Below are 10,197 nucleotides of genomic sequence, written 5' to 3'. Positions count from 1 at the left end.
GGGGCTCAGGGCTCAGGGCTCAGGATGGCAAGCCCAGGAGGCAGGGAGAGCCGCGCATCCCCCCCTTTCCCCTCCCCACCGCCCCCACCAGCCTGACCGCCCGTCACCCCGTCACCCCGTCTCTAGGAGGCTATGGGAAGAGGCATCCTCCCTCTAATTTTGCCTGGTGCTAACCCCACGCAGAATAGGGGAGCCTGATCTGCCCGGCTGTTTCTCCTCCCTGGGCAGCTCCGTGTCATGTGCTGGAGAACACTTTTAACCACCCCTGTTCCTTCCCCCGTGCGATATCTTTTACCTTCTTTCTTCTTTTTTTTTTTTTTTTTTAAGATTTTTTTCATTTATTTTAAAGACACAGAGAGAAAGCAAGAAAGAGTGAGAGCGGGGGTGCGGGGTGGGGGAGAGAATCCCAAGCAGACTCCCTGGAGAGCGAGGAGCCCGAGGTGGGCCTCCCTCTCACCATCTTGAGGTTGTGACCCGAGGGAAACCAGGAGTCAGATGCCTAATCGACTGAGCCACCCAGGCTAGGTGCGACCCCCCTTCACCTTATTTCTGCCTTTTGAAATCCTTCCCATCCCCCAAGACATTCCAAACACTCTTTCTTCCATGAAGCTTGTTCTGATCTCACCTTGCCCACCCCATGTGTGTCCGTCTCCATCCACTGGGAGCTCCTGGAGAGTGGGGTACGTCTGGTTCATCTCCTAGCATCAGAACCCTGATACCATGTGCCTGGCACAGAGGAAGTGTTCAGGTGTATGCACTAAATTAAAAGTGTAATAATACTGTGAGGCCTTCTTGCTGAATAGTGTGCAGGAGCTATCTATCGCTGTGTAACAAACTACCCCAAAATCTAACAGTTTAAAAAATACATTTATTGTCTCATGGTTTCTGTGGGTCAGCAGGCTCAGCTCGGTTGGGTCCACTGGCTCCAGGGCTGTCATGCAGCTGAACAACGTGTCATTTGGTACTGCAGTGATCTTAAGGCTCCAAGCTGGTGGATCCGCTTCCAGCCCCCTCGCAGGACCTTCCAGTCCCACACATGACCTTCCAGCCCTTCCAGCCCCCACACATGACCTCCCAGTCCCCTCGCGGGACCTCCAAGCCATCTCGCAGGATCTGCCAGCCCCCTCGCATGACCTTCCTGCCCCCTCGAGGACCGGCTAGCCTCCACACGTGACCTTCCAGCCCCACACATGACTTTCCAACCCCTTCGCAGGAGCTTCCAGCTCCCTCACATGACTGTGGGCAGGATTCGGTTTCTCCAAGGCTGTTGGAGTGAGGGGGACAGGTGCCCTCTGGCTGTTGGCTAAAGGCTACCACCAGTTCCTTGACATCTTCAAAGAGTAGGCCACAGCAGGGCGACTTGCTTCCTCAGAGTGAGCAAGTGAGAGGGTTGCTTGTCTTTGCAAAACAGCCTTGGAAGTGGTACTCCATCACGTTGGGTATTCTTTTTGTAGCACTAAATCCAGCCCACACTCAAGGGGAAGCATTACACAGGTGAATAAATCCATGGAGGCAGGGATTCCTGGAAGCCTTTTTGGAAGGCTGTCAACCAACATGGGGTAAAGCATTTCATAGCACATTATTCACCAAAGTGGAGCTGGTCCAGAGGAAGGGATGGTCAGAATGAGAGGAGCAGGGATCCCTGGGTGGTTCAGCGGTTTGGCACCTGCTTTTGGCCCAGGGCGTGATCCTGGAGACCTGGGATCGAGTCCCACATCGGGCTCCCTGCATGGAGCCTGCTTCTCCTCCTGCCTGTGTCTCTGCCTCTGTGTGTGTGTGTGTGTGTGTGTGTGTGTGTGTCTCATGAATAAATAAATAAAATCTTTAAAAAAAAAAAAAAAAGGAGAAGAATGAGAGGAGCACATGGGGAGAGGGCTGTGGGTTTTTTCACCACAGGAAAATATAAGGTTTCCCACATCAGCTCAATTCCGGGACCACTGTGACCACAGGGTATGGATGTCCCAAGGTGAAGTTGCCCCTGGTCCCTTGACTCTTGCAGTCGACTATTTCCCAGTTTGCTCACACTCCCTTAATAACAATAACATTCCCATGTAGCATATCCCTTCATACAAAACGCTTTCACATCTATTTCTTCACTTTCCTTATTACTGTCCTCAGTGAGTAGTTCTTATATTCTCATTTGACAGCTAAGAAAACTGAGGCCCACAAATGTCAAGATCACAGAGCCTAATGAATGTCAGGGTTAGAGATGAACCCCATCTGACAACCTCAAATTTATCTCAACTTTTAAAAACTTGCTTCTATATCAAGACAGTCCCACCTCTCAGTGAAAGGAGTTCCACACAGTTCTAGCCTACAGTGAGAACAAGGACCTTCTATTTATTTTCCCCAAACCCAGTGTCAAGTTAGCACTGTCTTCCCCAGACTCTTGGCTTCAATGACCACATGCTCCTGGACCACTTGAAATCAAGTCTAATCCCCAGAGGGGCCCAAAGACCAGCTCTGGGACCTCAGAGGGGCCTCCAGGCATTGGCAGTTCCAAGTTTTGGAGGGCACTCCTTCTTTCCTTTCCTCCACAACGGTACCCTCTCCCCAAGTTAGGCATTGATAAGCTAAACATTCTCCCTCTCTTCACAGAAACAATTCTCAGTGAAGAAGACAATGAAGTTTGGTAGGCTGGGCATGGGATTTGAGAGGACAAGTATCTGGCTGTGACATCTTAGTGCTCAGCTGAGTTTTTATAAGGAGATCATCCTGCTGTGGATTGGGGTGCCAATGTCAGGGGTACTGATAGTATTCTAATGAGCTTGTCCTACAAAAACTATAGGGAAAAGTCACCCCTGGAGGATAAGGGGAAGTGGACTCTTGATCAGTTGTCCAAGGAGGACAGTCTTAGGTGGGTGGAGGGAGAGCCCCCACATCTACTAGAACCTCCTTCCCTTGGATCTGGACCTCATGGAAGGGAGCTCGATATGCACTTAAGAGTAAGGGCAATAGGATGATGTGAGACACAGAATAATGCCCCCTCAAAGATGTCCTAATCCCTGAAACTTTTGAATATATTGCCTTAACGTGGCAAAAAGGGTTTTGCAGATGTGGCTAAGTTAAGGATCTCAAGGTGGTGAGATGATCCTGGATTATGTGGATGGGCCCAATGGAATCACAAGGGCCCTTACACGAGGGCAGAAGAGGCCACAGTCAGATATGCCAATGGAAGCAGAGATCGGAGTGATGAGGCCCCCAGCCAAGGAATGCCAGCGGCCTGTGGACACTGGAAAAAGCAAAAACATAAATTGTCCCCTAGAACTCCCCCAAAGAAGGCAGTCCTGTTGACACCTTAATTTAGTCCACTGACTTCCAACCTCCAGAACTATGAGATCATACTTTTGCATTGTTTCCAGTCACTAAATTTGCACTAATTCGATGCCATGGCAAGGGAGAACTGATCGTATCTGTTATAAAGAAATCAGCTGGAGGCACCTGGGTGGCCCAGTCTGCAGAGCATCTGCCTTTGGTTCGGGTCATGATCTCAGGGTCCTGGGATTGAACCCTTCTTTGGGCTCCCTGCTCAGCGAGGAGTCTGCTTCTCCCTCTCCCTCTGCCCCTGCCCCCTACTTATGCATTCTCTCTCTCATTCTCTCTCTCTCTCTCTCATAAATAAATAAATAAATAAAAATCTTTAAAAAAGAAAAAAGAAAAAAAGAAATTGTCCAAGACACAGAGTAGATCAACAGCATAGCTCTCAAACTCAGCTGTCTGCGAACATGTGCTCTTGCTTAGCCCCCTCGGAGTCCCCCAGAGCCTGTGCACTACAGTAGTGTACCCACAGTGGGCCAGAGAGTTAAAGGGAGCAGCCCCTCAGGAAGTCAGGTGGAGATGGCATTGGTGATTACCAGACACCCACCCCCAACCCCCCACCCCTGCCGGAGGAGGAAGGGACTCACCTGAGAGGTCCAGCCTCTGCTGTCCAACGAGAGCCTCTGGAAACACCCAGCCTGGAGGATTGGCTCTTATTTCATCAGGAAAGGCTGTGGGGGTGTCCCCCCACCCCGACATCCCCTGTAGCACCTGGGAGCCTGCTGCGAGAGTCCTCGGCTCCGAGGCCCCACACAGGGGGCTGCCCACCAGCAGACCTAGGGGATTGTCCAAGTCGCCAAAAGCCTCAAGGGCAAGTGGTAAGGACGCTGCCTCTCCAGGGGGCCAGGCCGGTGGGCCCTGCAGCAGGGCGGAGTCTCCCTGCGGCCTGAGGGGGGCGGGGGGCCCCCTCCCCACTGTCCCGAGTTGTCCCAGCTGTCGGCTGCCCTCTGGCTTCGGCTCTCAGACCCTCCAACAGCCCCTGCTGGGATTATAAAGGTCACATCTCATCTGGGGGCCCTTTGAGGTTGCCCAGAAGCTGTCCAACTCCAGGTGGCCCCTCTGGAGCAGCAGGGGGGGTGCTCCGAGAGCCCCGCCTCCGAGAAAGGGACAGGTCGGTGAGCGACAGGGCGCCCCACCAGAGCCTCTGGCTGGGTCGGCAGAGTCTGGGCCTCCCTTTGCTCCCTCGGACCCGCCCCACGTCCTGGGCTCAGAAGCACCGGCTGAACGGGGCCAGACCTTCTAGACCAAAAAGTGGGACACTCACTGGTGAAAGATACGGTCTGCCAAATGGAGTGTGATTTCGGGATGACCAGCCTTTTTGAGGATGCCACAACCAGCTGAAAGGACAATAGGACAGAATATTTGAGATGTCAAGCGTGGTCCCGCTGCCTAAATCGCCGTGATAAAGCTGCCCACAGCTCTCAAGCCGGCAAAACTCTAGGGGCACAGACCTCGTGTTTCGCTCCTCGCTGGGCCTCAAACCCCTTCGAGCTAGGCATTCGGTAAATGTGGTAAATCGGTAAATCGGGTAAATCCGCCACGGGAGAAAACAACCAGGCCCGGCCGGCCATGCAGAAGGTGCCCCACGTGAGCCCCCTGCTTCCTCTGGTTCTGGTGCTTCCAGTGTTCCTCTGCCCTCACCTGGGGAGACAGGCGGATCCCACCTGGAACCCGCACCCCTCGGCCGGCCAATCCCAGAATGAGCTGGAGGTTCCCGAGCAGCCAGGGCAGCAGCAGCCTCAGGGGAGAGGCTGCTTTGGGGAGCCCGATGGACAGACACTGTGGGGAGGGGGGGACACCCCCCAGAATGCCACTTGTGAGCCACTGAATTGTCCCTCCAAATAAATGGATCTGCTGAAGTCGTAATCCCCATCGTGACTGCATTTAGAGATGGGCCTGTAAAGAGGCAGTTAAGGGGCGCCTGGCTGGCTCAGTGGGTTAAGCATCTGCCCCTCGGCTCAGGTCATGATCCCAAGGTCCTGGAACAGCCCTGAGTCCCACTCCCTGCTCAGGGGGAGTCTGCTTCTCCCTCTCTCTCTGCCTGCCACTCCCCTACTTGTGTTCTCTCTCTCTCTCTCTCTAATAAATAAAACCCTTAAAAAATAAAGAGGCAGTTAAGTTTAAGTGAGGTCATACGGATGGAGACCTGATTGGATATGACTGGTGTCCTTATAAAAAGAGGAAGAGACATGAGGGGTGGGTGTGTGCACAGAAGGCCGCCCTCTGCAAGCCATGAAGCAAGGCCTCAGGAGAAACCAGCCCCACCAACACCTTGATCTTGGGCTTCCAGCCTCCAAGACCATGAGAAACAAATGCCTGTATCTGAGCCGCCGGGTCTGAGTCTGAGCCGCCGGGTCTGTGGTGATGTGTACGGCAGCCTGAGAGGGGCTGGGACACCACACCAGGTGACGGACGAGGGGGTCAGAGAGAGCGAGGGGTCGTGGGGGAGACACAGGCACAAGTGCCCAGTGGCCTTTGCCAGGGAGCACCCCGTGGGCAGCACAGGTCTAAGCCAGTCCTTGGGACCCAGGCCAGATCCCCGGCCCCGTGGCCACCCAGTGACCACAATATCCATGCAGCCCACACCAGCCTGCTCATAGGTCCATCTGAGTGACTCTCAGCTCAAAGGCCATGGTTCCTGGTTTCTCAAGTTCTGACTCACTGTCCCCCTGACTGGCCTGTGTCTCCCCCAAGTGGCTGTGGCCATGCCCCAGGAATGTGCAGACTCAGGAAAGCGGATGAGGATTCTCAGCTCTTTGCATATTAGGCAAACCCAGCAGGGCCTTACGTCCAGATAATGGGGCTCTGGCTCAAGCATCGCTTCAGCTTGGGGCGGCCGCTTCACTGTCTCGGAAGCCAAGGCCCAGAGACTGGCCTCCAAGGCGACTCAGGGAGTCCCAGGGGAACTCCCTGTCTATGAATGATGCTATCAGATGAGAAATGCCCCCGAGGGAGCTGATGCGGGCCCTGTGGCTGAGATCTGGCACTCCCATGGGAGGGCCTGGCTTACAGAACTTCCCAGGCTACAGTTCAAAGCTGCAGAAGGTGAGGCTGGTCCTTGCCTGGGATACTCTCCAATGCAGAAGCGGCCTCTCTGGAGGCTCCTTGTTCCCTCTCAGAGGTCCTAAAAATAAAGCTCTAAGGACACAGTTATTCTGATCTCAGTGCTAAACAAAGCCCTGGGAAAGAAAGGGGCTCTTGGGTTTCATGGCTGGGGCCATTGGACAAAAGGTGGGGAGCTCAGCACCTATAGATGGACCTTCAGAGTTGAGTGGAAGAGACCAAGACCGACAGCCCAGAGGAGGCGGCAGGGCCATGAGCAGTCCTCCGGGAGGAGGCACAATTCTGCAGCCAGAGCTGGGGAGACCACGGTGGTTGGCCTGCATCTCATCTGGCCCTGGCCCCAGCCCCCAGGCTCCAGGGAGTGAGTGCCTTGTGCATCAGACCCAGGCTGCAACTCCTCTGGAGGGGAAGTCCTGTCCTGACGATCTGGAAGGGCCAATGCTATCCCCAAGCCACCCCCCCCATCCCCCCCCCACACACACACACACAGCAGGCACATCCTCGCCGGCCAGATCAGAGAGGGAGGATACCAACAAACAGAGAAGGGAAAAGCTAGCCACCAAGAGGTCCAGGGAGGGGGTTGAGGGCAGGGACCCTGGCCCTGTGTCTGTGCCTCCTGCGGAAGTCGGCACTGTGCCCTGGACTTAGTAGGCACTCGGTAAATTCTATGATTTGGTTGGCCATTGTGTCCCCCACCCCCACCCAAGGTGGCCTGGGGTGGAGAGAAGACGCGCAGGATAAAGATGTGCGGAGCTGGCGTTTAACTTAGGCCCGTAGAGGGCGCTCGGGGACAAGAGCTGAGTCGGGGGCAGGGGTTTAAAAAGGACAGCTTGGGAGTTCATTCATTCATTCAACATGCATCCGCTGAACACTGAGCGCTGTGAAGGATTCAAAAGGATTGAGATGTGACCCCTGCCCTCAAAGGGTCATCTCAGAAAGGTAAGAGGTAAGCAAACAATCATGTATCATATTTCTCTACTGGTAGCTTCTGTTTGTGAAGTACTGATTAACCTTCACCCACAGTTCCTCTACCCACAACGCTTGTCCCTCTTCCATATCCTCAGGCCTTACCCCGTCTTGCATGCCTTCGCTCAAATGCCTCGGTCTCGGGGAGCCTTCTTGCCCCCCTCATTTTAAAGCCTATGCTGTTCTCGTGGCATTCGTGACCACTCTCCCCTATCTCCCACGGTACCCAAAGCCTTCCCACACCCTACACAGTTACCACATGTACTATCTCCATCATCCATGACCCCGCAGAGCTCCATGAGAGCGGAGGCTGCCTCTGTCGTGCTTATTGAGGGACATGGTGCGTAGGACAAAGTTTCATACACAGTACATACTCAAAAACTACTTTTTAATAAAAGGTGACCATTCTAATCAGCCCCACGTCAACCGAGCAGCCAGGGGTCATGTATTGCTGAGGTTTGGAGGGCTTGGTTGAGGTGGGCATCGTGTGCAGTAGGGGTCTTCTCAGAGGAGGTGACTTTTAAGCTGGCCTTGAAGAATGAAGAGCAGTTCACAAGTGGGAGAAAGTGCACAGGGCTTCAGGCAAAGGGAATGACCTGAGCAAAGGCCCAGAGGCCAGGTCTGCAGGGTGCTAGGTACGCCTGGCAGGTCAGACCCACCTGTTCTCAGCAGGAAGCTGCTGCATTCCCTGGCCAGGGGGGGGGTGGGAGCACGGGAGAAGGGGAGCAGCCACCACCGGGGCCGTGGGGCGGTGGCCAGGCCAGCCCCTGTCCCTGCCCAGGCCATCCCCCAGCCCACATTCCCAGGGCCCGCTTCCTGCTCTTGGAGTGTGTGTCTCCCTTGCCTGTCTTGCTCCTCGGGCTTCCTGACAAGGGGCAACCTCTACCACTCCCATGCGGTTATATCCTCCCTTGTGCTGCTGCCAGCAAGAAACCAACTGCACAGCTCAGAAAACAATCCATCATTTTGTCATAACATTTCCATTTCAAAGGCTTCCTTTCCAAGCATCTCTCTGGCCAAAGCTTCCTCTCATTAGCATGAGAAGAACTGGCAGGCAGTTGAGTGATAGGGGAGGGACAGGGACAGGAAACAGGACTCTGGGCTGAGGCCTCTGCCTGCGTGTGCACCGTGTGCACGGGGCCAGGAGGGACGCTGGGCTGGCCGCACGTGTGCCTGCATGTGCATGTGCACGTGTGTGTGTGTGTGTGTGTGCTCACCACATGTGTGCATGCTCGTGTCTTTGTGAACTCAAGTTTCTCAAAACTTATGATTCATGCTACCTGGTCATAGATTTGCCCGCTCATGTCACAAAGCACAAGCCACCCTTGGGCGCTCCCTCAGTCTCCAGGTGTGCCAGGAACTCCCCGGGGAGCTGAGGATTCAGAGAGGTCCAAGGCCCGTGCTTTCCAGCAGACGCTCGGCAGAGACCCATGTGCAAGTGAGTAACTCCAACAGGAGAAGCCGTTGTGAAGGTGCCTGCCGAGCAAGTCGGAAGCCCGAAGAGAAGCCTGGTGGGGTGCAGTGTCACCTCAGGGGACACTTGAGCTGATCTTGAAGCATGGAGCAACTCACAGGTCAGGGAGAGCGGAAGGCGTAGCTGGGGAAGGGAGCAGCAGGCACAAGGGCCCAGAGGCCTGCGCCCAGAGGGTGGCAGTGGCCAGGGCAGCAGACAGCTGGGCAGACAGCGGCCTCCCTGACCCGGTTCTCCCGGGCACACAGTGCAGGTGGGACAGCGGGCAGGGGGCAGCCCAGCCTCACGGGAACCTGAGCCAGCGTCACAGCCCCCCACGGGCCTCGCCTTGCCCCTCCTCATAGGCACATCCGCGGGCTGACAGCCCTTCCCAGGCCCCTGCAACACCTGGCCGACCCCTCAGAGAGCTGAGCCTGGTACAGAACCCACCCCGGGCCCCTGCCCACCCCACCCCCACCCCCACCCCTGCAGAACCTTAAAACCCCAGAGCCCGCTGGGCCACCTTCTCTCTCCCTCATTGTCCTTCCCCTGGGACAGCAAAGAATGAGGAGTGTTCTAGGCTTAGCAACAGGAGGGAGAAGGTGCAGCGCAGGCCTGAATGCCTGAATGCCGAGCAGGGGCGTGAGACCCAAGGGGAGGAGGAAGGCCGGCCGCAGGCAGCGTCTCTTGAGGCCCATCGCCCACCCATCACCGGTTCATTCAGTCGCTGGCTCGGTAACACTGGATGAGCACAGGCCACGAATTCAGCGCCCAAGATGGCAAGACGCAGAGTCGTCCTCGGGGAGCCCAGCCAGTGAGGAAGGTAGACAGGAACCCCATGTGAGACCAGTAAGCGTCACTGAGATTTGCATGCAGCTGAGGTTTGAAGGACAAGTAAAAACTGGACAAAGGGGTTGGGGTGTGGAGAGCTCTGCGGGCAGGCGGCCTCTGCAGCCACGAGAAATCCCGGGAGGGGCTGCCTCACCGCGTGCCTCCACGCTCTGGGGGCTCTCGGGTCGGGGAGTGCCACTGGTCAAGTGGGCCGGGGGCTGCGGGGGGATGCCCCTCGGTCCAAGTTTCCCATTTATCAAAGTCATCAAGTATAGACTTTCCGGAAATTTGGATGTTTAAAATGCAATTTGCTAAGTGTAAACCACTGAAATATGACACAATTTTTGTGAGCTTGTTTGGCATTTTTTTTAAATCTACAAGAAGCCTAAAAATAATGCAAGTGGCCCAGTTCTGTCTCCTTCTTGGCAAACAGGCAGTATTGGTCTTGGATAAGAAAAGTGAGGCTTAGAGCAGTCACCCAAAGCCAGAACTTGTCCCCTGGCACCATGCTGTCCTCCCTGACCCTGTAAGACCCAAGCATCAAGGCCCTCGCTCTGAACCCCCTCCTG

This window comes from Canis lupus, chromosome 8 (assembly GCF_048164855.1).
Source record: "Canis lupus baileyi chromosome 8, mCanLup2.hap1, whole genome shotgun sequence".
NCBI classification, from domain to species: domain Eukaryota; kingdom Metazoa; phylum Chordata; class Mammalia; order Carnivora; family Canidae; genus Canis; species Canis lupus.
Note: the sequence above shows the minus strand (reverse complement) of the source record.